The sequence below is a fragment of the Leuresthes tenuis genome, unplaced genomic scaffold (genome assembly GCF_036924035.1).
Source record: "Leuresthes tenuis unplaced genomic scaffold, fLeuTen1.0.hap1 SCAF_1, whole genome shotgun sequence".
Lineage (NCBI taxonomy): Eukaryota > Metazoa > Chordata > Actinopteri > Atheriniformes > Atherinopsidae > Leuresthes > Leuresthes tenuis.
The window spans coordinates 41985850-42011618 of NW_027325355.1; the positions used below are offsets into that span (position 1 = coordinate 41985850).

At 45.2% G+C, this 25769-nt stretch overlaps 42 pseudogenes; all 42 read left to right on the forward strand.

Moving 5' to 3' along the window:
• Positions 1–75: 75 nt before the first annotated feature.
• LOC140293108 (5S ribosomal RNA) lies at positions 76–194 on the forward strand (annotated as a pseudogene).
• Positions 195–463: 269 nt separating this feature from the next.
• On the forward strand, positions 464–582 carry LOC140266361 (5S ribosomal RNA; annotated as a pseudogene).
• Positions 583–1229: 647 nt separating this feature from the next.
• LOC140300662 (5S ribosomal RNA) lies at positions 1230–1348 on the forward strand (annotated as a pseudogene).
• Positions 1349–1617: 269 nt separating this feature from the next.
• Positions 1618–1736, forward strand: LOC140293221 (5S ribosomal RNA; annotated as a pseudogene).
• Positions 1737–2005: 269 nt separating this feature from the next.
• LOC140288529 (5S ribosomal RNA) lies at positions 2006–2124 on the forward strand (annotated as a pseudogene).
• Positions 2125–2393: 269 nt separating this feature from the next.
• Positions 2394–2512, forward strand: LOC140290514 (5S ribosomal RNA; annotated as a pseudogene).
• A 647-nt stretch (positions 2513–3159) lies between these two features.
• Positions 3160–3278, forward strand: LOC140290515 (5S ribosomal RNA; annotated as a pseudogene).
• Positions 3279–3547: 269 nt separating this feature from the next.
• On the forward strand, positions 3548–3666 carry LOC140274879 (5S ribosomal RNA; annotated as a pseudogene).
• Positions 3667–3935: 269 nt separating this feature from the next.
• On the forward strand, positions 3936–4054 carry LOC140266372 (5S ribosomal RNA; annotated as a pseudogene).
• Positions 4055–4701: 647 nt separating this feature from the next.
• On the forward strand, positions 4702–4820 carry LOC140288641 (5S ribosomal RNA; annotated as a pseudogene).
• A 269-nt stretch (positions 4821–5089) lies between these two features.
• Positions 5090–5208, forward strand: LOC140293109 (5S ribosomal RNA; annotated as a pseudogene).
• A 269-nt stretch (positions 5209–5477) lies between these two features.
• LOC140266383 (5S ribosomal RNA) lies at positions 5478–5596 on the forward strand (annotated as a pseudogene).
• Positions 5597–6243: 647 nt separating this feature from the next.
• On the forward strand, positions 6244–6362 carry LOC140300663 (5S ribosomal RNA; annotated as a pseudogene).
• Positions 6363–6631: 269 nt separating this feature from the next.
• Positions 6632–6750, forward strand: LOC140293222 (5S ribosomal RNA; annotated as a pseudogene).
• Positions 6751–7019: 269 nt separating this feature from the next.
• Positions 7020–7138, forward strand: LOC140288530 (5S ribosomal RNA; annotated as a pseudogene).
• Positions 7139–7407: 269 nt separating this feature from the next.
• Positions 7408–7526, forward strand: LOC140290080 (5S ribosomal RNA; annotated as a pseudogene).
• Positions 7527–8183: 657 nt separating this feature from the next.
• On the forward strand, positions 8184–8302 carry LOC140266394 (5S ribosomal RNA; annotated as a pseudogene).
• Positions 8303–8949: 647 nt separating this feature from the next.
• On the forward strand, positions 8950–9068 carry LOC140300664 (5S ribosomal RNA; annotated as a pseudogene).
• Positions 9069–9337: 269 nt separating this feature from the next.
• On the forward strand, positions 9338–9456 carry LOC140293223 (5S ribosomal RNA; annotated as a pseudogene).
• A 269-nt stretch (positions 9457–9725) lies between these two features.
• On the forward strand, positions 9726–9844 carry LOC140288531 (5S ribosomal RNA; annotated as a pseudogene).
• Positions 9845–10113: 269 nt separating this feature from the next.
• LOC140290081 (5S ribosomal RNA) lies at positions 10114–10232 on the forward strand (annotated as a pseudogene).
• A 1045-nt stretch (positions 10233–11277) lies between these two features.
• Positions 11278–11395, forward strand: LOC140296179 (5S ribosomal RNA; annotated as a pseudogene).
• Positions 11396–11664: 269 nt separating this feature from the next.
• Positions 11665–11783, forward strand: LOC140291690 (5S ribosomal RNA; annotated as a pseudogene).
• A 237-nt stretch (positions 11784–12020) lies between these two features.
• Positions 12021–12139, forward strand: LOC140290517 (5S ribosomal RNA; annotated as a pseudogene).
• A 657-nt stretch (positions 12140–12796) lies between these two features.
• Positions 12797–12915, forward strand: LOC140266405 (5S ribosomal RNA; annotated as a pseudogene).
• Positions 12916–13312: 397 nt separating this feature from the next.
• On the forward strand, positions 13313–13431 carry LOC140290848 (5S ribosomal RNA; annotated as a pseudogene).
• A 272-nt stretch (positions 13432–13703) lies between these two features.
• LOC140295053 (5S ribosomal RNA) lies at positions 13704–13822 on the forward strand (annotated as a pseudogene).
• A 269-nt stretch (positions 13823–14091) lies between these two features.
• LOC140299173 (5S ribosomal RNA) lies at positions 14092–14210 on the forward strand (annotated as a pseudogene).
• Positions 14211–14479: 269 nt separating this feature from the next.
• On the forward strand, positions 14480–14588 carry LOC140294270 (5S ribosomal RNA; annotated as a pseudogene).
• A 269-nt stretch (positions 14589–14857) lies between these two features.
• On the forward strand, positions 14858–14976 carry LOC140295676 (5S ribosomal RNA; annotated as a pseudogene).
• A 269-nt stretch (positions 14977–15245) lies between these two features.
• On the forward strand, positions 15246–15364 carry LOC140297075 (5S ribosomal RNA; annotated as a pseudogene).
• A 269-nt stretch (positions 15365–15633) lies between these two features.
• On the forward strand, positions 15634–15752 carry LOC140315940 (5S ribosomal RNA; annotated as a pseudogene).
• Positions 15753–16021: 269 nt separating this feature from the next.
• On the forward strand, positions 16022–16140 carry LOC140294045 (5S ribosomal RNA; annotated as a pseudogene).
• Positions 16141–16409: 269 nt separating this feature from the next.
• Positions 16410–16528, forward strand: LOC140289255 (5S ribosomal RNA; annotated as a pseudogene).
• A 269-nt stretch (positions 16529–16797) lies between these two features.
• Positions 16798–16916, forward strand: LOC140291775 (5S ribosomal RNA; annotated as a pseudogene).
• Positions 16917–17188: 272 nt separating this feature from the next.
• On the forward strand, positions 17189–17307 carry LOC140296532 (5S ribosomal RNA; annotated as a pseudogene).
• A 269-nt stretch (positions 17308–17576) lies between these two features.
• Positions 17577–17695, forward strand: LOC140275530 (5S ribosomal RNA; annotated as a pseudogene).
• A 269-nt stretch (positions 17696–17964) lies between these two features.
• On the forward strand, positions 17965–18083 carry LOC140282885 (5S ribosomal RNA; annotated as a pseudogene).
• A 269-nt stretch (positions 18084–18352) lies between these two features.
• LOC140309475 (5S ribosomal RNA) lies at positions 18353–18471 on the forward strand (annotated as a pseudogene).
• A 269-nt stretch (positions 18472–18740) lies between these two features.
• Positions 18741–18859, forward strand: LOC140294975 (5S ribosomal RNA; annotated as a pseudogene).
• A 269-nt stretch (positions 18860–19128) lies between these two features.
• On the forward strand, positions 19129–19247 carry LOC140289504 (5S ribosomal RNA; annotated as a pseudogene).
• Positions 19248–19516: 269 nt separating this feature from the next.
• On the forward strand, positions 19517–19635 carry LOC140275128 (5S ribosomal RNA; annotated as a pseudogene).
• Positions 19636–25769: the final 6134 nt, after the last annotated feature.

The window sequence follows — 25769 nt, forward strand, 5'->3', positions numbered from 1 at the left end:
GGCAATTATCTGGTTATACAGAGGAAGTGTATGATTCCAGTACCTATATAATGCACATTTGTCACCAATATTGTTGCTTATGGCCACACCACCCTGAATAAGCCCAACCTTGTCTGATCTCGGAAGCCAAGCAGGGTTGGGCCTGGTTAGTACTTGAATGGGAGACTGCTTGTGAATACCAGGTGCCTTAAGCTTTTTCTCTTCTCTCTACCACCTGCATGTCTTTTGTTGCAACGTCTGATCACCCTGTGACACATGAGGAAGTTGGTCATCTTCATTTTCTGCTGCTTTGTTGGCAGACACGAAGTGATCTGAGAGTCTCAGTTTCAGCTGAAGAGAATAATCACATCAAGGAGGAAGATGAACCCACTACAAGTCAGCCTTTTTCGGCAATTATCTGGTTACACAGAGGAAGTGTATGATTCCAGTACCTATATAATGCACAATTGTCACCGATATTTTTGCTTACGGCCACACCACCCTGAATAAGCCCGACCTCGTCTGATCTCGGAAGCCAAGCACGGTTGGGCCTGGTTAGTACTTGAATGGGAGACCGCTTGGGAATACCAGGTACCTTAAGCTTTTTCTCTTCTCTCTACCACCTGCATGTCTTTTGTTGCAACGTCTGATCACCCTGTGACACATGAGGAAGTTGGTCATCTTCAGCTTCTGCTGCTTTGTTGGCAGACACGAAGTGATCTGAGAGTCTCATGTTCAGCTGGAGAAAATTATCACGTCAGGGAAGAAGATGTGCCCACTACAGATCAGCCTTTCTCAGCAATTATCTGGTTACATAGAGGAACCGTATGATTCCTGTACTTATATAATGCACATTTGTCAGACACATTGTTGCTTACGGCCACACCACCCTGAACATGCCTGATCTCGTAAGCCAAGCAGGGTTGAGCCTCCTTAGTACTTGGATGGGAGACTGCTTGGGAATACCAGGTGCTGTAAGCTTTTTCTCTTCTCTCTACCACCTGCATGTCTTTTGTTGCAACGTCTGATCACCCTGTGACACATGAGGAAGTTGGTCATCTTCAGCTGCTGCTGCTTTGTTGGCTGACACGAAGTGATCTGAGAGTCTCAGTTTAAGTTGCAGAGAATGATCACATCAGAGAAGATGATTTGCCCGCTACACATCAGCCTTTCTCGGCAATTATCTGGTTGCATAGAGGAACCGTATGATTCCTGTACCTATATAATGCACATTTGTCAGAGACATTGTTGCTTACGGCCACACCACCCTGAACATGCCCGACCTCGTCTGATCTCGGAAGCCAAGGAGGGTTGGGCCTGGTTAGTACTTAAATGGGAGACCGCTTGGGAATACCAGGAGCTGTAAGCTTTTTGTCTTCTCTCGACCACCTGCATGTCTTTTGTTGCAACGTCTGATCACCCTGTGACACATGACGAAGTTGGTCATCTTCAGCTGCTGCTGCTTTGTTGGCAGACACGAAGTGATCTGAGAGTCTCAGTTTCAGCTGCAGAGAATAATCACATCAGGGAAGAAGATGTGCCCATAACAAGTCAGCCTTTCTCTGCAATTATCTGGTTACATAGAGGAATTGTATGATTCCAGTACCTATATAATGCACATTTGTCACAGAAATTGTTCCTTACGGCCACACCACCCTGAATAAGCCCGACCTCGTCTGATCTCGGAAGCCAAGGAGGGTTGGGCCTGGTTAGTACTTTAATGGGAGACTGCTTGGGAATACCAGGTTCTGTAAGAGTTTTCTCTTCTCTCTACAACCTGCATGTCTTTTGTTGCAACGTCTGATCACCCTGTGACACATGAGGAAGTTGGTCATCTTCAGCTGCTGCTGCTTTGTTGGCAGACACGAAGTGATCTGAGAGTCTCAGTTTCAGCTGCAGAGAATAATCACATCAGGGAAGAAGATGTTTCCATAACAAGTCAGCCTTTCTCTGCAATTATCTGGTTACATAGAGGAAGTGTATGATTCCAGTACCTATATAATGCACATTTGTCACAGAAATTGTTCCTTACGGCCACACCACCCTGAATAAGCCCGACCTCGTCTGATCTCGGAAGCCAAGGAGGGTTGGGCCTGGTTAGTACTTTAATGGGAGACTGCTTGGGAATACCAGGTGCTGTAAGCGTTTTCTCTTCTCTCTACAACCTGCATGTCTTTTGTTGCAACGTCTGATCACCCTGTGACACATGAGGAAGTTGGTCATCTTCAGCAGCTGCTGCTTTGTTGGCAGACACGAAGTGATCTGAGAGTCTCAGTTTCAGCTGAAGAGAATGATCACATCAGAGAAGATGATACACCCGCTACACATCAGCCTTTCTCGGCAATTATCTGGTTGCATAGAGGAACCGTATGATTCCAGTGCCTATATAATGCACATTTGTCAGATACATTGCTGCTTACGGCCACACCACCCTGAATAAGCCCGACCTCGTCTGATCTCGGACGCCAAGCAGGGTTGTACCTGGTTAGTACTTGGATGGGAGACAGCTTGGGAATACCAGGTGCTGTAAGCTTTTTCTCTTCTCTCTACCACCTGCATGTCTTTTGTTGCAACGTCTGATCACCCTGTGACACGTGAAGAAGTTAGTCATCTTCAGCTGCTGCTGCTTTGTTGATAGACACGAGGTGATCTGAGAGTCTCATGTTCAGCTGGAGAAAATTATCACGTCAGGGAAGAAGATGTGCCCACTACAGATCAGCCTTTCTCAGCAATTATCTGGTTACATAGAGGAACCGTATGATTCCTGTACTTATATAATGCACATTTGTCAGACACATTGTTGCTTACGGCCACACCACCCTGAACATGCCTGATCTCGTAAGCCAAGCAGGGTTGAGCCTCCTTAGTACTTGGATGGGAGACTGCTTGGGAATACCAGGTGCTGTAAGCTTTTTCTCTTCTCTCTACCACCTGCATGTCTTTTGTTGCAACGTCTGATCACCCTGTGACACATGAGGAAGTTGGTCATCTTCAGCTGCTGCTGCTTTGTTGGCTGACACGAAGTGATCTGAGAGTCTCAGTTTAAGTTGCAGAGAATGATCACATCAGAGAAGATGATTTGCCCGCTACACATCAGCCTTTCTCGGCAATTATCTGGTTGCATAGAGGAACCGTATGATTCCAGTACCTATATAATGCACATTTGTCAGAGACATTGTTGCTTACGGCCACACCACCCTGAATAAGCCCGACCTCGTCTGATCTCGGACGCCAAGCAGGGTTGTACCTGGTTAGTACTTGGATGGGAGACAGCTTGGGAATACCAGGTGCTGTAAGCTTTTTCTCTTCTCTCTACCACCTGCATGTCTTTTGTTGCAACGTCTGATCACCCTGTGACACGTGAAGAAGTTAGTCATCTTCAGCTGCTGCTGCTTTGTTGATAGACACGAGGTGATCTGAGAGTCTCAGTTTCAGCTGCAGAGAATAATCACATCAAGGAGGAAGATGAACCCACTACAAGTCAGCCTTTTTCGGCAATTATCTGGTTATACAGAGGAAGTGTATGATTCCAGTACCTATATAATGCACATTTGTCACCAAAATTTTTGCTTATGGCCACACCACCCTGAATAAGCCCAACCTCGTCTGATCTCGGAAGCCAAGCAGGGTTGGGCCTGGTTAGTACTTGAATGGGAGACTGCTTGGGAATACCAGGTGCCTTAAGCTTTTTCTCTTCTCTCTACCACCTGCATGTCTTTTGTTGCAACGTCTGATCACCCTGTGACACATGAGGAAGTTGGTCATCTTCATTTTCTGCTGCTTTGTTGGCAGACACGAAGTGATCTGAGAGTCTCAGTTTCAGCTGAAGAGAATAATCACATCAAGGAGGAAGATGAACCCACTACAAGTCAGCCTTTTTCGGCAATTATCTGGTTACACAGAGGAAGTGTATGATTCCAGTACCTATATAATGCACAATTGTCACCGATATTTTTGCTTACGGCCACACCACCCTGAATAAGCCCGACCTCGTCTGATCTCGGAAGCCAAGCACGGTTGGGCCTGGTTAGTACTTGAATGGGAGACCGCTTGGGAATACCAGGTACCTTAAGCTTTTTCTCTTCTCTCTACCACCTGCATGTCTTTTGTTGCAACGTCTGATCACCCTGTGACACATGAGGAAGATGGTCATCTTCAGCTTCTGCTGCTTTGTTGGCAGACACGAAGTGATCTGAGAGTCTCATGTTCAGCTGGAGAAAATTATCACGTCAGGGAAGAAGATGTGCCCACTACAGATCAGCCTTTCTCAGCAATTATCTGGTTACATAGAGGAACCGTATGATTCCTGTACTTATATAATGCACATTTGTCAGACACATTGTTGCTTACGGCCACACCACCCTGAACATGCCTGATCTCGTAAGCCAAGCAGGGTTGAGCCTCCTTAGTACTTGGATGGGAGACTGCTTGGGAATACCAGGTGCTGTAAGCTTTTTCTCTTCTCTCTACCACCTGCATGTCTTTTGTTGCAACGTCTGATCACCCTGTGACACATGAGGAAGTTGGTCATCTTCAGCTGCTGCTGCTTTGTTGGCTGACACGAAGTGATCTGAGAGTCTCAGTTTAAGTTGCAGAGAATGATCACATCAGAGAAGATGATTTGCCCGCTACACATCAGCCTTTCTCGGCAATTATCTGGTTGCATAGAGGAACCGTATGATTCCAGTACCTATATAATGCACATTTGTCAGAGACATTGTTGCTTACGGCCACACCACCCTGAATAAGCCCGACCTCATCTGATCTCGGACGCCAAGCAGGGTTGTACCTGGTTAGTACTTGGATGGGAGACAGCTTGGGAATACCAGGTGCTGTAAGCTTTTTCTCTTCTCTCTACCACCTGCATGTCTTTTGTTGCAACGTCTGATCACCCTGTGACACGTGAAGAAGTTAGTCATCTTCAGCTGCTGCTGCTTTGTTGATAGACACGAGGTGATCTGAGAGTCTCAGTTTCAGCTGCAGAGAATAATCACATCAAGGAGGAAGATCAACCCACTACAAGTCAGCCTTTTTCGGCAATTATCTGGTTATACAGAGGAAGTGTATGATTCCAGTACCTATATAATGCACATTTGTCACCAATATTGTTGCTTATGGCCACACCACCCTGAATAAGCCCAACCTTGTCTGATCTCGGAAGCCAAGCAGGGTTGGGCCTGGTTAGTACTTGAATGGGAGACTGCTTGTGAATACCAGGTGCCTTAAGCTTTTTCTCTTCTCTCTACCACCTGCATGTCTTTTGTTGCAACGTCTGATCACCCTGTGACACATGAGGAAGTTGGTCATCTTCATTTTCTGCTGCTTTGTTGGCAGACACGAAGTGATCTGAGAGTCTCAGTTTCAGCTGAAGAGAATAATCACATCAAGGAGGAAGATGAACCCACTACAAGTCAGCCTTTTTCGGCAATTATCTGGTTACACAGAGGAAGTGTATGATTCCAGTACCTATATAATGCACAATTGTCACCGATATTTTTGCTTACGGCCACACCACCCTGAATAAGCCCGACCTCGTCTGATCTCGGAAGCCAAGCACGGTTGGGCCTGGTTAGTACTTGAATGGGAGACCGCTTGGGAATACCAGGTACCTTAAGCTTTTTCTCTTCTCTCTACCACCTGCATGTCTTTTGTTGCAACGTCTGATCACCCTGTGACACATGAGGAAGTTGGTCATCTTCATTTTCTGCTGCTTTGTTGGCAGACACGAAGTGATCTGAGAGTCTCATGTTCAGCTGGAGAAAATTATCACGTCAGGGAAGAAGATGTGCCCACTACAGATCAGCCTTTCTCAGCAATTATCTGGTTACATAGAGGAACCGTATGATTCCTGTACTTATATAATGCACATTTGTCAGACACATTGTTGCTTACGGCCACACCACCCTGAACATGCCTGATCTCGTAAGCCAAGCAGGGTTGAGCCTCCTTAGTACTTGGATGGGAGACTGCTTGGGAATACCAGGTGCTGTAAGCTTTTTCTCTTCTCTCTACCACCTGCATGTCTTTTGTTGCAACGTCTGATCACCCTGTGACACATGAGGAAGTTGGTCATCTTCAGCTGCTGCTGCTTTGTTGGCTGACACGAAGTGATCTGAGAGTCTCAGTTTAAGTTGCAGAGAATGATCACATCAGAGAAGATGATTTGCCCGCTACACATCAGCCTTTCTCGGCAATTATCTGGTTGCATAGAGGAACCGTATGATTCCTGTACCTATATAATGCACATTTGTCAGAGACATTGTTGCTTACGGCCACACCACCCTGAACATGCCCGACCTCGTCTGATCTCGGAAGCCAAGGAGGGTTGGGCCTGGTTAGTACTTAAATGGGAGACCGCTTGGGAATACCAGGAGCTGTAAGCTTTTTGTCTTCTCTCGACCACCTGCATGTCTTTTGTTGCAACGTCTGATCACCCTGTGACACATGACGAAGTTGGTCATCTTCAGCTGCTGCTGCTTTGTTGGCAGACACGAAGTGATCTGAGAGTCTCAGTTTCAGCTGCAGAGAATAATCACATCAGGGAAGAAGATGTGCCCATAACAAGTCAGCCTTTCTCTGCAATTATCTGGTTACATAGAGGAATTGTATGATTCCAGTACCTATATAATGCACATTTGTCACAGAAATTGTTCCTTACGGCCACACCACCCTGAATAAGCCCGACCTCGTCTGATCTCGGAAGCCAAGGAGGGTTGGGCCTGGTTAGTACTTTAATGGGAGACTGCTTGGGAATACCAGGTTCTGTAAGAGTTTTCTCTTCTCTCTACAACCTGCATGTCTTTTGTTGCAACGTCTGATCACCCTGTGACACATGAGGAAGTTGGTCATCTTCAGCTGCTGCTGCTTTGTTGGCAGACACGAAGTGATCTGAGAGTCTCAGTTTCAGCTGCAGAGAATAATCACATCAGGGAAGAAGATGTTTCCATAACAAGTCAGCCTTTCTCTGCAATTATCTGGTTACATAGAGGAAGTGTATGATTCCAGTACCTATATAATGCACATTTGTCACAGAAATTGTTCCTTACGGCCACACCACCCTGAATAAGCCCGACCTCGTCTGATCTCGGAAGCCAAGGAGGGTTGGGCCTGGTTAGTACTTTAATGGGAGACTGCTTGGGAATACCAGGTGCTGTAAGCGTTTTCTCTTCTCTCTACAACCTGCATGTCTTTTGTTGCAACGTCTGATCACCCTGTGACACATGAGGAAGTTGGTCATCTTCAGCAGCTGCTGCTTTGTTGGCAGACACGAAGTGATCTGAGAGTCTCAGTTTCAGCTGAAGAGAATGATCACATCAGAGAAGATGATACACCCGCTACACATCAGCCTTTCTCGGCAATTATCTGGTTGCATAGAGGAACCGTATGATTCCAGTGCCTATATAATGCACATTTGTCAGATACATTGCTGCTTACGGCCACACCACCCTGAACATGCCCGACCTCGTCTGATCTCAGAAGCCAAGCAGGGTTGGTCCTGGTTAGTACTTGAATGGGAGACTGCTTGGGAATACCAGGTGATGTAAGCGTTTTCTCTTCTCTCTACAACCTGCATGTCTTTTGTTGCAACGTCTGATCACCCTGTGACACATGAGGAAGTTGGTCATCTTCAGCAGCTGCTGCTTTGTTGGCAGACACGAAGTGATCTGAGAGTCTCAGTTTCAGCTGAAGAGAATGATCACATCAGAGAAGATGATATGCCCACTACACATCAGCCTTTCTCGGCAATTATCTGGTTTCATAGAGCAAGTGTATGATTCCAGTACCTATATAATTCACATTTGTAACAGATATTGTCGCTTACCGCCACACCACCCTGAATAAGCCCCACCTTGTCTTATCTCGGAAGCCAAGCAGGGTTGGGTCTGGTTTGTACTTCAATGGGAGACTGCTTGTGAATACCAGGTGCTGTAAGCTGTTTCTCTTCTCTCTACCACCTGCATGTCTTTTGTTGCAACGTCTGATCACCCTGTGACACATGAGGAAGTTGGTCATCTTCATTTTCTGCTGCTTTGTTGGCAGACACGAAGTGATCTGAGAGTCTCAGTTTCAGCTGAAGAGAATAATCACATCAAGGAGGAAGATGAACCCACTACAAGTCAGCCTTTTTCGGCAATTATCTGGTTACACAGAGGAAGTGTATGATTCCAGTACCTATATAATGCACAATTGTCACCGATATTTTTGCTTACGGCCACACCACCCTGAATAAGCCCGACCTCGTCTGATCTCGGAAGCCAAGCACGGTTGGGCCTGGTTAGTACTTGAATGGGAGACCGCTTGGGAATACCAGGTACCTTAAGCTTTTTCTCTTCTCTCTACCACCTGCATGTCTTTTGTTGCAACGTCTGATCACCCTGTGACACATGAGGAAGTTGGTCATCTTCAGCTTCTGCTGCTTTGTTGGCAGACACGAAGTGATCTGAGAGTCTCATGTTCAGCTGGAGAAAATTATCACGTCAGGGAAGAAGATGTGCCCACTACAGATCAGCCTTTCTCAGCAATTATCTGGTTACATAGAGGAACCGTATGATTCCTGTACTTATATAATGCACATTTGTCAGACACATTGTTGCTTACGGCCACACCACCCTGAACATGCCTGATCTCGTAAGCCAAGCAGGGTTGAGCCTCCTTAGTACTTGGATGGGAGACTGCTTGGGAATACCAGGTGCTGTAAGCTTTTTCTCTTCTCTCTACCACCTGCATGTCTTTTGTTGCAACGTCTGATCACCCTGTGACACATGAGGAAGTTGGTCATCTTCAGCTGCTGCTGCTTTGTTGGCTGACACGAAGTGATCTGAGAGTCTCAGTTTAAGTTGCAGAGAATGATCACATCAGAGAAGATGATTTGCCCGCTACACATCAGCCTTTCTCGGCAATTATCTGGTTGCATAGAGGAACCGTATGATTCCTGTACCTATATAATGCACATTTGTCAGAGACATTGTTGCTTACGGCCACACCACCCTGAACATGCCCGACCTCGTCTGATCTCGGAAGCCAAGGAGGGTTGGGCCTGGTTAGTACTTAAATGGGAGACCGCTTGGGAATACCAGGAGCTGTAAGCTTTTTGTCTTCTCTCGACCACCTGCATGTCTTTTGTTGCAACGTCTGATCACCCTGTGACACATGACGAAGTTGGTCATCTTCAGCTGCTGCTGCTTTGTTGGCAGACACGAAGTGATCTGAGAGTCTCAGTTTCAGCTGCAGAGAATAATCACATCAGGGAAGAAGATGTGCCCATAACAAGTCAGCCTTTCTCTGCAATTATCTGGTTACATAGAGGAATTGTATGATTCCAGTACCTATATAATGCACATTTGTCACAGAAATTGTTCCTTACGGCCACACCACCCTGAATAAGCCCGACCTCGTCTGATCTCGGAAGCCAAGGAGGGTTGGGCCTGGTTAGTACTTTAATGGGAGACTGCTTGGGAATACCAGGTTCTGTAAGAGTTTTCTCTTCTCTCTACAACCTGCATGTCTTTTGTTGCAACGTCTGATCACCCTGTGACACATGAGGAAGTTGGTCATCTTCAGCTGCTGCTGCTTTGTTGGCAGACACGAAGTGATCTGAGAGTCTCAGTTTCAGCTGCAGAGAATAATCACATCAGGGAAGAAGATGTTTCCATAACAAGTCAGCCTTTCTCTGCAATTATCTGGTTACATAGAGGAAGTGTATGATTCCAGTACCTATATAATGCACATTTGTCACAGAAATTGTTCCTTACGGCCACACCACCCTGAATAAGCCCGACCTCGTCTGATCTCGGAAGCCAAGGAGGGTTGGGCCTGGTTAGTACTTTAATGGGAGACTGCTTGGGAATACCAGGTGCTGTAAGCGTTTTCTCTTCTCTCTACAACCTGCATGTCTTTTGTTGCAACGTCTGATCACCCTGTGACACATGAGGAAGTTGGTCATCTTCAGCAGCTGCTGCTTTGTTGGCAGACACGAAGTGATCTGAGAGTCTCAGTTTCAGCTGAAGAGAATGATCACATCAGAGAAGATGATACACCCGCTACACATCAGCCTTTCTCGGCAATTATCTGGTTGCATAGAGGAACCGTATGATTCCAGTGCCTATATAATGCACATTTGTCAGATACATTGCTGCTTACGGCCACACCACCCTGAACATGCCCGACCTCGTCTGATCTCAGAAGCCAAGCAGGGTTGGTCCTGGTTAGTACTTGAATGGGAGACTGCTTGGGAATACCAGGTGATGTAAGCGTTTTCTCTTCTCTCTACAACCTGCATGTCTTTTGTTGCAACGTCTGATCACCCTGTGACACATGAGGAAGTTGGTCATCTTCAGCAGCTGCTGCTTTGTTGGCAGACACGAAGTGATCTGAGAGTCTCAGTTTCAGCTGAAGAGAATGATCACATCAGAGAAGATGATATGCCCACTACACATCAGCCTTTCTCGGCAATTATCTGGTTTCATAGAGCAAGTGTATGATTCCAGTACCTATATAATTCACATTTGTAACAGATATTGTCGCTTACCGCCACACCACCCTGAATAAGCCCCACCTTGTCTTATCTCGGAAGCCAAGCAGGGTTGGGTCTGGTTTGTACTTCAATGGGAGACTGCTTGGGAATACCAGGTGCTGTAAGCTGTTTCTCTTCTCTCTACCACCTGCATGTGTTTTGTTGCAACGTCTGATCACCCTGTGACACATGAGGAAGTTGGTCATCTTCAGCTGCTGCTGCTTTGTTGGCAGACACGAAGTGATCTAAGAGTCTCAGTTTCAGCTGAAGAGAATGATCACATCAGAGAAGATGATATCCCCACTACACATCAGCCTTTCTCGGCAATTATCTGGTTTCATAGAGGAAGTGTATGATTCCAGTACCTATATAATTCACATTTGTAACAAATATATTTGCTTACCGCCACACCACCCTGAATAAGCCCCACCTTGTCTTATCTCGGAAGCCAAGTAGGGTTGGGCCTGGTTAGTACTTAGATGGGAGACTGCTTGGGATTACCAGGTGCTGTAAGCTTTTTGTCTTCTCTCGACCACCTGCATGTCTTTTGTTGCAACGTCTGATCACCCTGTGACACATGAGGAAGTTGGTCATCTTCAGCTCCTGCTGCTTTGTTGGCAGACATGAGGTAATCTGAGAGTCTCAGTTTCAGCTGGAGAGAATAATCACATCAGAGAAGAAGATGTGCCCACTACAAGTCAGCTTTTCTCTGCAATTATTTGGTTGCATAGAGGAACCGTATGATTCCAGTACCTATATAATGCACATTTGTCACAGACATTGTCGCTTACGGCCACACCACCCTGAATAAGCCCGACCTCGTCTGATCTCGGAAGCCAAGCAGGTTTAGGCCTGCTTAGTATTTGATGGGAGACTGCTTGGGAATACCAGGTGCTGTAAGCTTTTTCTCTTCTCTCTACCACCTGCATGTCTTTTGTTGCAACGTCTGATCACCCTGTGACACGTGAAGAAGCTGGTCATCTTCAGCTGCTGCTGCTTTGTTGATAGACACGAGGTGATCTGAGAGTCTCAGTTTCAGCTCCAGAGAATAATCACATCAAGGAGGAAGATGAACCCACTATAAGTCAGCCTTTTTCGGCAATTATCTGGTTATACAGAGGAAGTGTATGATTCCAGTACCTATATAATGCACATTTGTCACCGATATTGTTGCTTACGGCCACACCACCCTGAATAAGCCCAACCTCGTCTGATCTCGGAAGCCAAGCAGGGTTGGGCCTCCTTAGTACTTGGATGGGAGACTGCTTGGGAATACCAGGTGCTGTAAGCTTCTTCTCTTCTCTCTACCACCTGCATGTCTTTTGTTGCAACTTCTGATCACCCTGTGACACATGAGGAAGTTGGTCATCTTCAGCTGCTGCTGCTTTGTTGGCTGACACGAAGTGATCTGAGAGTCTCAGTTTCAGTTGCAGATAATGATCACATCAGAGAAGATGATTATCTGGTTCCATAGAGGAACCGTATGATTCCAGTACCTATATAATGCACATTTGTCAGAGACATTGTTGCTTACGGCCACACCACCCTGAATAAGCCCGACCTCGTCTGATCTCGGACGCCAAGCAGGGTTGTACCTGGTTAGTACTTGGATGGGAGACAGCTTGGGAATACCAGGTGCTGTAAGCTTTTTCTCTTCTCTCTACCACCTGCATGTCTTTTGTTGCAACGTCTGATCACCCTGTGACACGTGAAGAAGTTGGTCATCTTCAGCTGCTGCTGCTTTGTTGGCTGACACGAAGTGATCTGAGAGTCTCAGTTTCAGTTGCAGATAATGATCACATCAGAGAAGATGATTTCCCCGCTACACATCAGCCTTTCTCGGCAATTATCTGGTTGCATAGAGGAACCGTATGATTCCAGTACCTATATAATTCACATTTGTAATAGATATTGTCGCTTACCGCCACACCACCCTGAATAAGCCCCACCTTGTCTTATCTCGGAAGCCAAGCAGGGTTGGGTCTGGTTTGTACTTCAATGGGAGACTGCTTGGGAATACCAGGTGCTGTAAGCTGTTTCTCTTCTCTCTACCACCTGCATGTGTTTTGTTGCAACGTCTGATCACCCTGTGACACGTGAAGAAGTTAGTCATCTTCAGCTGCTGCTGCTTTGTTGATAGACACGAGGTGATCTGAGAGTCTCAGTTTCAGCTCCAGAGAATAATCACATCAAGGAGGAAGATGAACCCACTACAAGTCAGCCTTTTTCGGCAATTATCTGGTTATACAGAGGAAGTGTATGATTCCAGTACCTATATAATGCACATTTGTCACCGATATTGTTGCTTACGGCCACACCACCCTGAATAAGCCCGACCTCGTCTGATCTCGGAAGCCAAGCACGGTTGGGCCTGGTTAGTACTTGAATGGGAGACCGCTTGGGAATACCAGGTACCTTAAGCTTTTTCTCTTCTCTCTACCACCTGCATGTCTTTTGTTGCAACGTCTGATCACCCTGTGACACATGAGGAAGTTGGCCATCTTCAGCTGCTGCTGCTTTGTTGGCTGACACGAAGTGATCTGAGAGTCTCAGTTTCAGTTGCAGAGAATGATCACATCAGAGAAGATGATTTGCCCGCTACACATCAGCCTTTCTCGGCAATTATCTGGTTGCATAGAGGAACCGTAGTTGGCAGACACGAAGTGATCTGAGAGTCTCAGTTTCAGCTGCAAAGAATAATCACGTCAGGGAAGAAGATGTGCCCACTACACATCAGCCTTTCTCGGAAATGATCTGGTTGCATAGAGGAACCGTATGATTCCAGTACCTATATAATGCACATTTGTCAGAGACATTGTTGCTTACGGCCACACCACCCTGAACATGCCTGACCTCGTCTGATCTCGGAAGCCAAGGAGGGTTGGGCCTAGTTAGTACTTGGATGGAAGACCTCTTGGGAATACCAGGTGCTTTAAGCTTTTTCTCTTCTCTCAACCACCTGCATGTCTTTTGTTGCAACGTCTGATCACCCTATGACACATGAGGAAGTTGGTCATCTTCAGCAGCTGCTGCTGCTTTGTTGGCAGACACGAAGTGATCTGAGAGTCTCAGTTTCAGTTGCAGAGAATGATCACATCAGAGAAGATTATTTGCCCGCTACACATCAGCCTTTCTCGGCAATTATCTGGTTGCATAGAGGAACCGTATGATTCCAGTACCTATATAATGCACATTTGTCAGAGACATTGTTGCTTACGGCCACACCACCCTGAAGAAGCCTGACCTCGTCTGATCTCGGACGCCAAGCAGGGTTGTACCTGGTTAGTACTTGGATGGGAGACAGCTTGGGAGTACCAGGTGCTGTAAGCTTTTTCTCTTCTCTCTACCACCTGCATGTGTTTTGTTGCAACGTCTGATCACCCTGTGACACGTGAAGAAGTTGGTCATCTTCAGCTGCTGCTGCTTTGTTGATAGACACGAGGTGATCTGAGAGTCTCAGTTTCAGCTGAAGAGAATAATCACATCAAGGAGGAAGATGAGCCCACTACAAGTCAGCCTTTTTCGGCAATTATCTGGTTACACAGAGGAAGTGTATGATTCCAGTACCTATATAATGCACATTTGTCACCGATATTGTTGCTTACGGCCACACCACCCTGAATAAGCCCGACCTCGTCTGATCTCGGAAGCCAAGCAGGGTTGGGCCTGGTTAGTACTTTAATGGGAGACTGCTTGGGAATACCAGGTGCTGTAAGCGTTTTCTCTTCTCTCTACAACCTGCATGTCTTTTGTTGCAACGTCTGATCACCCTGTGACACATGAGGAAGTTGGTCATCTTCAGCTGTTGCTGCTTTGTTGGAAGACACGAAGTGATCTGAGAGTCTCAGTTTCAGCTGAAGAGAATAATCACGTCAGGGAAGAAGTTGTGGCCACTACACATCAGCCTTTCTCAGCAATTATCTGGTTACATAGAGGAACCGTATGATTCCTGTACTTATATAATGCACATTTGTCACAGACATTGTTGCTTACGGCCACACCACCCTGAATATGCCTGATCTCGGAAGCCAAGCAGAGTTGGGCCTGGTTAGTACTTGGGTGGGAGACCGCTTGAAAATACCAGGTGCTGTAAGCTTTTTCTCTTCTCTCTACCACCTGCATGTCTTTTTTTGCAACGTCTGATCACCCTGTGACACATGAGGAAGTTGGTCATCTTCAGCTGCTGCTGCTTTGTTGGCAGACACAGAGTGATCTGAGAGTCTCAGTTTCAGCTGCAGAGAATAATCACATCAGGGAAGAATATGTGCCCACTACAAGTCAGCCTTTCTCGGCAATTATCTGGTTTCATAGAAGAAGTGTATGATTCCAGTACCTATATAATGCACATTTGTCACAGAAATTGTTCCTTACGGCCACACCACCCTGAATAAGCCTGACCTCGTCTGATCTCGGAAGCCGAGGAGGGTTGGGCCTGGTTAGTACTTTAATGGGAGACTGCTTGGGAATACCAGGTGCTGTAAGCGTTTTCTCTTCTCTCTACAACCTACATGTCTTTTGTTGCAACGTCTGATCACCCTGTGACACATGAGGTATTTGGTCATCTTCAGCTGCGGCTGCTTTGTTGGCAAACACGAAGTGATCTGAGAGTCTCAGTTTCAGCTGAAGAGAATGATCACGTCAGGGAACAAGATGTGCCCACTACACATCAGCCTTTCTCTGCAATTATCTGGTTGCATAGAGGAACCGTATGATTCCAGTACCTATATAATGCACATTTTTCAGAGATATTGTTGCTTACGGCCACACCACCCTGAACATCCCCTTCCTCGTCTGATCTCGGAAGCCAAGCACAGTTGGGCCTGGTTTGTACTTGGATGGAAGACCTCTTGGGAATACCAGGTGCTTTAAGCTTTTTCTCTTCTCTCAACCACCTGCATGTCTTTTGTTGCAATGTCTGATCACCCTGTGACACATGAGGAAGTTGGTCATCTTCAGCTGCTGCTGCTTTGTTGGCAGACACGAAGTGATCTGAGAGTCTCATTTTCAGCTGGAGAGAATTATCACGTCAGGGAACAAGATATGCCCGCTACATATCAGCCTTTCTCTGCAAATATCTGGTTACATAGAGGAACCATATGATTTGATTACCTATATATTGCGCATTTGTCACAGAGATTGTTGCTTACGGCCACACCACCCTGAATATGTCCAACCTCGTCTGATCTCGGAAGCCAAGGAGGGTTGGGCCTGGTTAGTACTTTGATGGGAGACCGCTTGGGAATACCAGGTGCTGTAAGCTTTTTTTCTTCTCTCTACCACCTGCATGTCTTTTGTTGCAACGTCTGATCACCCTGTGACACATGAGGAAGGTGGTCATCTTCAGCTGCTGCTGCTTTGTTGGCAGACACAAAGTGATCTGAGAGTCTCAGTTTCAGCTGAAGAGAATGATCACATCAGAGAAGATGATATGCCCGCTACACATCAGCCTTTCTCGGCAATTATCTGGTTGCATAGAGGAACCGTATGATTCCAGTACCTATATAATGCACATTTGTCAGAGACATTGTTGCTTACGGCCACACAACCCTGAACATGCCCGACCTCGTCTGATCTCGGAAGCCAAGCACAGTTGGGCCTGGTTTGTACTTGGATGGAAGACCTCTTGGGAATACGAGGTGCTGTAAGCTTTTTCTCTTCTCTCTACCACCTGCATGTCTTTTGTTGCAACGTCTGATCACCCTGTGACACATGAGGAAGTTGGTCATCTTCAGCTTCTGCTGCTTTGTTGGCAGACACAAAGTGATCTGAGAGTCTCAGTTTCAGCTCGAGAGAATAATCACGTCAGGGAAGAAGATGTGCCCACTACTTATCAGCTTTTCTCGGCAATTATCTGGTTACATAGAGGAACTGTATGATTCCAGTACCTTTATAATGCACATTTGTCACAGTTATGGTTGCTTACCGCCACACCACCCTGAATATGCCCGACCACGTCTGATCTCGGAAGCCAAGCAGGTTTGGGCCTGGTTAGTACTTGGATGGTAGACTCTCTGGGAATGCCAGGTGCTGTAAGCTTTTTCTCTTCTCTCTACCACCTGCATGTCTTTTGTTGCAACGTCTGATCACCCTGTGACACATGAGGAAGTTGGTCATCTTCAGCTGCTGCTGCTTTGTTGGCAGACACAAAGTGATCTGAGAGTCTCAGTTTCAGCTGCAGAGAATAATCACGTCAGGGAAGAAGATGTGCCCACTACACATCAGCCTTTCTCGGAAATGATCTGGTTGCATAGAGGAACCGTATGATTCCAGTACCTATATAATGCACATTTGTCAGAGACATTGTTGCTTACGGCCACACCACCCTGAACATGCTCGACCTCGTCTGATCTCGGAAGCCAAGGAGGTTTGGGCCTGGTTAGTACTTGGATAGGAGACCTCTTGGTAATACCAGGTGCTGTAAGCTTTTTCTCTTCTCTCTACCACCTGCATGTCTTTTGTTGCAACGTCTGATCACCCTGTGACACATGAGGAAGTTGGTCATCTTCAGCAGCTGCTGCTGCTTTGTTGGCAGACACGAAGTGATCTGAGAGTCTCAGTTTCAGCTGCAGAGAATGATCACATCAGGGAAGAAGATATGCCCATAACAAGTGAGCCTTTCTCGGAAATTATCTGGTTACATAGAGGAAGTGTATGATTCCAGTACTTATATAATGCACATTTGTCACAGTTATTGTTGCTTTCGGCCACACCACCCTGAATATACCCGACCTCGTCTGATCTCGGAAGCCAAGCACGTTTGAGCCTGGTTAGTACTTGGATGGTAGAGTGCTTGGGAATACCAGGTGCTGTAAGCGTTTTCTCTTCTCTCTACAACCTGCATGTCTTTTGTTGCAACGTCTGATCACCCTGTGACACATGAGGAAGTTGGTGATCTTCAGCTGCTGCTGCTTTGTTGGCAGACACCAAGTGATCTGAGAGTCTCAGTTTCAGCTGCAGAGAATAATCACATCAGGGAAGAAGATGTGCCCATAACAAGTCAGCCTTTCTCTGCAATTATCTGGTTACATAGAGGAAGTGTATGATTCCAGTACCTATATAATGCACATTTGTCACAGAAATTGTTCCTTACGGCCACACCACCCTGAATATGCCCGACCTCGTCTGATCTCGGAAGCCAAGGAGGGTTGGGCCTGGTTAGTACTTTAATGGGAGACTGCTTGGGAATACCAGGTGCTGTAAGCGTTTTCTCTTCTCTCAACCACCTGCATGTCTTTTGTTGCAACGTCTGATCACCCTGTGACACATGAGGAAGTTGGTCATCTTCAGCTGCTGCTGCTTTGTTGGCAGACACGAAGTGATCTGAGAGTCTCAGTTTCAGCTGAAGAGAATAATCACGTCAGGGAAGAAGATGTGCCCACTACTTATCAGCCTTTCTCAGCAATTATCTGGTTACATAGAGGAACCGTATGATTCCTGTACTTATATAATGCACATTTGTCACAGACATTGTTGCTTACGGCCACACCACCCTCAATATGCCTGACCTCGTCTGATCTCGGAAGCCAAGAAGAGTTGGGCCTGGTTAGTACTTTGGTGGGAGACCGCTTGAAAATACCAGGTGCTGTAAGCTTTTTCTCTTCTCTCTACCACCTGCATGTCTTTTTTTGCAACGTCTGATCACCCTGTGACACATGAGGAAGTTGGCCATCTTCAGCTGCTGCTGCTTTGTTGGAAGACACGAAGTGATCTGAGAGTCTCAGTTTCAGCTGAAGAGAATAATCACGTCAGGGAAGAAGATGTGCCCACTACACATCAGCCTTTCTCAGCAATTATCTGGTTACATAGAGGAACCGTATGATTCCTGTACCTATATAATGCACATTTGTCACAGACATTGTTACTTACGGCCACACCACCCTGAATTTGCCTGACCTCGTCTGATCTCGGAAGCCAAGCAGTGTTGGGCCTGGTTAGTACTTGGGTGGGAGACCTTTTGGGAATACCAGGTGCTGTAAGGTTTTTCTCTTCTCTCTACCACCTGCATGTGTTTTGTTGCAACGTCTGATCACCCTGTGACACATGAGGTATTTGGTCATCTTCAGCTGCGGCTGCTTTGTTGGCAAACACGAAGTGATCTGAGAGTCTCAGTTTCAGCTGAAGAGAATGATCACGTCAGGGAACAAGATGTGCCCACTACACATCAGCCTTTCTCTGCAATTATCTGGTTGCATAGAGGAACCGTATGATTCCAGTACCTATATAATGCACATTTTTCAGAGATATTGTTGCTTACGGCCACACCACCCTGAACATGCCCGCCCTCGTCTGATCTCGGAAGCCAAGCACAGTTGGGCCTGGTTTGTACTTGGATGGAAGACCTTTTGGGAATACCAGGTGCTTTAAGCTTTTTCTCTTCTCTCAACCACCTGCATGTCTTTTGTTGCAATGTCTGATCACCCTGTGACACATGAGGAAGTTGGTCATCTTCAGCTGCTGCTGCTTTGTTGGCAGACACGAAGTGATCTGAGAGTCTCATTTTCAGCTGGAGAGAATTATCACGTCAGGGAAAAAGATATGCCCGCTACATATCAGCCTTTCTCTGCAATTATCTGGTTACATAGAGGAACCATATGATTTGATTGCCTATATAATGCGCATTTGTCACAGAGATTTTTGCTTACGGCCAAACCACCCTGAATATGCCCGACCTCGTCTGATCTCGGAAGCCAAGGAGGGTTGGTCCTGGTTAGTACTTTAATGGGAGACTGCTTGGGAATACCAGGTGCTGTATGCGTTTTCTCTTCTCTCTACAACCTGCATGTCTTTTGTTGAAACGTCTGATCACCCTGTGACACATGAGGAAGTTGGTCATCTTCAGCTGCTGCTGCTTTGTTGGAAGACACGAAGTGATCTGAGAGTCTCAGTTTCAGTTGCAGAGAATGACCACATCAGAGAAGATGATATGCCCGCTACACATCAGCCTTTCTCGGCAATTATCTGGTTGCATAGAGGAACCGTATGATTCCAGTACCTATATAATGCACATTTGTCAGAGACATTGTTGCTTACGGCCACACCACCCTGAACATGCCTTACCTCGTCTGATCTCGGAAGCCAAGCAGTGTTGGGCCTGGTTAGTACTTGGATGGGAGATCTCTTGGGAATACCAGGTGCTGTAAGCTTCTTCTCTTCTCTCGACCACCTGCATGTCTTTTGTTGCAAAGTCTGATCATCCTGTGACACATGAGGAAGTTGGTCATCTTCAGCAGCTGCTGCTTCTTTGTTGGCAGACACGAAGTGATCTGAGAGTCTCAGTTTCAGCTGCAGAGAATAATCACATCAGGGAGGAAGATGTGCCCACTACAAGTCAGCCTTTCTCGGCAATTATCTGGTTACATAGAGGAAGTGTATGATTCCAGTACTTAGCAGCCACCACCCCAAGGCCCCTAAGGGACCCCGCCCCACACCGCAAGACAGCCCCACTCGCAAGCCCCCAAAACTTTCCTCCAAGCCCGACACACAGTCCCCCCCAGCAATCACCAACCCAGTCCCCACGACCCGAGAGACCACCAGACGCCCGAAGCCACACAGTTAATCAGCGGGGACCAGAGAGAATGAAATTCAGCCAATTGATGTTTTAAGGAGGCAGACATTGTTTCCATGCTAATATAATCTAAAAGAACATTTCTAAACAGGTTAATACACAGATTATTCTTCACTTTCCAGTTCATGAGAATAGTTTTCTTTGCGATACATAACACTGTGAGGACCATGTGTGCTGAGTTAATTTCCATGTTGATGTTGTCTAAGTCACCCAGCATGCAGGAATGCTACACTTTAGCCACGTTGATAGGTCCGTACACACTTCAAACCAGAACTTCTGGACAGGCGCACAAAACCACAAAGCGTGTGCATAATCATCAGGTGTGTTATCTGTGCAATGTGAGCAGATGTTAGAGTGTGTTAGACCCATCCTGAACATCCTTTGTCCTGTATAGTGTGTTCTATGAAGAATTTTGTATTGTATGAGCTGTAAATTAGGATTTCGAGTCATTCTAAAGGTGTTCAAACATATTTGTGGCCAGAAGCTGTGTGGTTCATCTATTGGGCTAGGTTTAAACCATTTTGATATATACTGTAACCTATTGGCTAAGGAATAGCGCTGAAAATGAGGTAAATCTAATCAACCACTTTCCTTGGTTTTCTGTAGCGTTTTTAAACTAATACGTGGTGGTTTGTTTTTCCACAGAAATTTGGAGATGCATTAATCTAGTGACTTAAACCAAGTAGCAGATGGTTTTATGGGGATCATTGAGAACAAATAGTTAACTTTTGGTAGTATCATCATTTTAATGGTTGTAACTCTCCCCATAAGTGATATAGGTAAGGACTTCCAACGAGAGAGATCGTCCTCTACTGTCTTTAATAATTGCACATAATTTAGCTTTGTTAGCTCTGAGAGCCTGGAGGAAATGTTTATGCCTAAATATCTAATATTTCCTGACTGTAAAGTGATCGCAGGTATATTCTGGACCCTACAGTTAATGGGCAGAACTGTGGTCTTAGACCAATTGATAGAGTAGTCAGAAAGTGCTGAGAATTTATTTATGAGTGTGATCGTGTGAGTGAGAGATGTCTGTGAGTTGTGGAGGAAAAGTAATACATCATCAGCATAAAGACTTATTTTATGCTCAATATTTTGGGGTTGGATGCCTTTAATATTTCTATCTTGTCTGATAGCAGCTGCAAAAGGTTCGATGAAAATAGCAAAAAGTGATGGAAGAAAGTGGGCAACCCTGTCTTGTACCTCTCTGCAGACTGAAGCTTGGAGAAGTTTGATCATTTGTCCTGACACTTGCATTTGGGGAGCTTTATAATATCCTTATCCAGTTGATGAAGTGTGACCCAAACCCGAATTTTTTTAATGCTGCGAATAAAAATTTCCAGTTCACTCGATCAAATGCTTTTTCTGCATCTAGAGAGACTATTGTGGTTTCCAGGTTGTCGATGGTAGAATAGTCTATGAGATTAATTAGCCTGCGAGTGTTTGTGGATGATCGTCAACCCTTTATGAAACCTGTCTGGTCAGGATGTATTATAAGTGGAGTTATTTTTTCTATTCTTTTGGCGAGGGCTTTACAAATTATTTTGAGGTCTGCATTTATTAGAGATATTGGGCGGTAGCTGGATGGAAGTATGGGGTCTTTTCCTGGTTTCTGTAGCAGGATAATGTTAGCAGAGTTCATGTGTGGGGATAATCTGCCATTCCGCTTAACTTGTAATACCATTTTGTGAAATGCAGTGCCAAAACAGTCCACAATTCTTTGTAGAACTCTGCTGGAAAACCATCTGGTGGCCACCCGGGGCTTTGTTACTAGGCATATGTTGAAGGGCTTCATGGAGTTCTCCTATTGAGAGAGGTGAATCCAGAGCCATTGCCTGTTCGGTTTGTAATTTTGGAAGGTTGATATTACTAAGAAACTGATCTATGTTACTGTCTGATGGATCATTTTGTGATGAATATAAGGTTTTATAGAAGTCCCTAAAAGCATTGTTGATTTCATGGGTGACATTTCTTTTTCAGTCTTTAACAGAAGTGATTGTTGTTTTCTCTTTATTTCTCTTTAGAAAATGGATTTTGGTGTCTGAAATATCCCTCATCAAGGAACTGCTAACTATGAATTCCTTCACTTAAACCAAGTTAAAACTGCTTTGTCCTTCATATTTATCCACGTCTACGCTGGTTTCAATGATAAACTTCTTTATATTACCTTATATGAGAAAGAACCACACTTGTTCTTCTAGAATCCGAAATTCGCTTTCTTTCAAGGAGATAGTGAAGATTTCAGATATTGCCATAAAATGAATTGCTTCACTCAAACCAAGTTAAAACTGCTTTGTCCTTCATATTTGTCAATGTTTAAGATGGTTTCAAACATAAATTTCTTTTTATAATCTTGTATGAGAAAAAAACACATGTTTGAGCAATACACTCCTTATGAGGAGTAATGCACGTTTCAGGATTTTGCTGTAAAATGAAATCCTTCACTTCAACCAAGTTAAAACTGCTTTGTCCTTCTTATTTATCCACGTCTACGCTGGTTTCAATGATAAACTTCTTTATATTACCTTATATGAGAAAGAACCACACTTGTTCTTCTAGAATCCGAAATTCGCTTTCTTTCAAGGAGATAGTGAAGATTTCAGATATTGCCATAAAATGAATTGCTTCACTCAAACCAAGTTAAAACTGCTTTGTCCTTCATATTTGTCAATGTTTAAGATGGTTTCAAACATAAATTTCTTTTTATAATCTTGTATGAGAAAAAAACACATGTTTGAGCAATACACTCCTTATGAGGAGTAATGCACGTTTCAGGATTTTGCTGTAAAATGAAATCCTTCACTTCAACCAAGTTAAAACTGCTTTGTCCTTCTTATTTATCCACGTCTACGCTGGTTTCAATGATAAACTTCTTTATATTACCTTATATGAAAAAGAACCACACTTGTTCTTCTGGAATCCGAAATTCGCTTTCTTTTAAGGAGATAGTCAAGATTTCAGATATTGCCATAAAATGAATTGCTTCACTCAAACCAAGTTAAAACTGCTTTGTCCTTCATATTTGTCCATGTTTAAGCTGGTTTCAAACATAAACTTCTTTTTATAACCTTGTATGAGAAAGAGCATCCCTTACGTTTGAGCAATACACTCCTTATGAGGAGTTATGCACGATTCAGGATTTTGCTGTAAAATGAATTCCTTCACTTCAACCAAGTTAAAACTGCTTTGTCCTTCTTATTTATCCATGTCTAAGCTGGTTTCAAGTATAAACTTCTTTATATTACCTTATATGAGAAAGAACCACACTTGTTCTTCTGGAATCCGAAATTCGCTTTCTTTTAACGAGATAGTCAAGATTTCAGATATTGCCATAAAATGAATTGCTTCACTCAAACCAAGTTAAAACTGCTTTGTCCTTCATATTTGTCAATGTTTAAGATGGTTTCAAACATAAATTTCTTTTTATAATCTTGTATGAGAAAAAAACATGTTTGAGCAATACACTCCTTATGAGGAGTAATGCACGTTTCAGGATTTTGCTGTAAAATGAAATCCTTCACTTCAACCAAGTTAAAACTGCTTTGTCCTTCTTATTTATCCATGTCTAAGCTGGTTTCGAGTATAAACTTCTTTATATTACCTTATATGAAAAAGAACCACACTTGTTCTTCTGGAATCCGAAATTCGCTTTCTTTTAAGGAGATAGTCAAGATTTCGGATATTGCCATAAAATGAATTGCTTCATTCAAACCAAGTTAAAACTGCTTTGTCCTTCATATTTGTCCATGTTTAAGCTGGTTTCAAACATAAACTTCTTTTTATAACCTTGTATGAGAAAGAGCATCCCTTACGTTTGAGCAATACACTCCTTATGAGGAGTTATGCACGATTCAGGATTTTGCTGTAAAATGAATTCCTTCACTTCAACCAAGTTAAAACTGCTTTGTCCTTCTTATTTATCCATGTCTAAGCTGGTTTCAAGTATAAACTTCTTTATATTACCTTATATGAGAAAGAACCACACTTGTTCTTCTGGAATCCGAAATTCGCTTTCTTTTAAGTAGATAGTCAAGATTTCAGATATTGCCATAAAATGAATTGCTTCATTCAAACCAAGTTAAAACTGCTTTGTCCTTCATATTTGTCCATGTTTAAGCTGGTTTCAAACATAAACTTCTTTGTATAACCTTGTATGAGAAAGAACCACACTTATGGTTGAGCAATACGCTCTTTATGAGGATTTAGCTGTAAAATGAATTCCTTCACTTTTTTCCCTTGTTCTGTTCAGCATTATGGCAGCAGAATTGTGAATACCTTTTATGCCAAACTGATTTGCTTTGCCAAGGGAAGTTTTATAAATGTAAAGCTCCCCTTGATGCCCATTTATTTATTTATTGTTATATATAACATGTAATGGAACTGAACCGGACCGGGGGAAAAGGAAAGAAGAGGAAACAGAACAAAAAAAAGAAACAAAAACCAGACAACCAGCTGCTACACCTGTAAAAAAACAAAACAGACAATAATCCATGGTCTCTGTTGCGAATCCAGCCTTTGCGCCACCAGGAGCACCTGAAAGCAGACAAGCAGAGAACAAACAAACACACAAACAAACAACAACAAGCACAAGTAGTGGCAATCGCATACAACACAACTGTGCATATAGATGACCTGAGGCGACATGGTAATACATCAACTGCTACTGGACTAATGAATGTGTGTTGTGTGTGTGTGTGGGGGGGGAACATGCAACACCCATGGCACAGGACCTACATGATAACCGTGCTTAGTTATGAGTGTATAAGTGTACACGGCCACAATCCACAGCCCCCCCCAAGCAATCAGAAGCAAGCAGAGAGGCCCACAAGACCCAGGCCACCAGCAGCCCCCACGGAGCACAGAACCCAGGATGCCCACCGCAGGGACAACCACGCATCCACCCAGTAGACAGCAGTGGAAGCCCCCGGACAGAGCCTCCATAAGCATAGGGCAGAGGCCCCCCGGGAGCCAGGGACAACAGCCCACCGACCCCACCAGGCCACGGACCCGGGCCCCAGGAACCCAAAACGCCCCAAAACCCCCCGGCAGAGGCCCCACCCAATACCCGGGAGGGCCAAGCACCACAGACAGCCACGCAGTGGGTCAAGCGCCTGCCCCAGCTTCCCTGGCCAAGTTACTGGGAGTCAAGACGTGCCCACAGGTGGGTGAAGTTGCGAGCAGTGGGGAGAGGCAACGCCGCCCCCCTATTGGGAGAAGCACAGGCAGGCTAGGCGACGGCAAGTCCCAGACCCAGGCCCAATCATCACCACACACACTTTGACGTCCCATACATCCACACATCCACACGTCCTCCCTCCCTTGACTCCGCTGGGGTGTAGCGCAGCGGGCACACAGCGTGCTGTGTACAGGAGCCAAAAGGTAGAGGGGTATGGGGATATACACCGGGGGACTGGCTGCAATATGCACCCCCACTACCTGGGACCCAACACAGGGCAGGAGGGCCTGATGTCCACCAGGCTCGGGGCCTGCAGCGACTGTATCCCCAGAAGGTACGCACCCAACCCCACCCCACTCAACCCAACCCCACCCCACTCCGGAGGACCTCTACAAACAAACAAACAAACAACAACAAACAAACCACCCGGTCACACCAGACGCAGCAGCCCGGGCCTGAGATCAACCATCACCCAGGCCACCCCCCCAACAGGGGAAAAGCACAACGCCCACCGCACGCCCCAACACCCTAAAGAA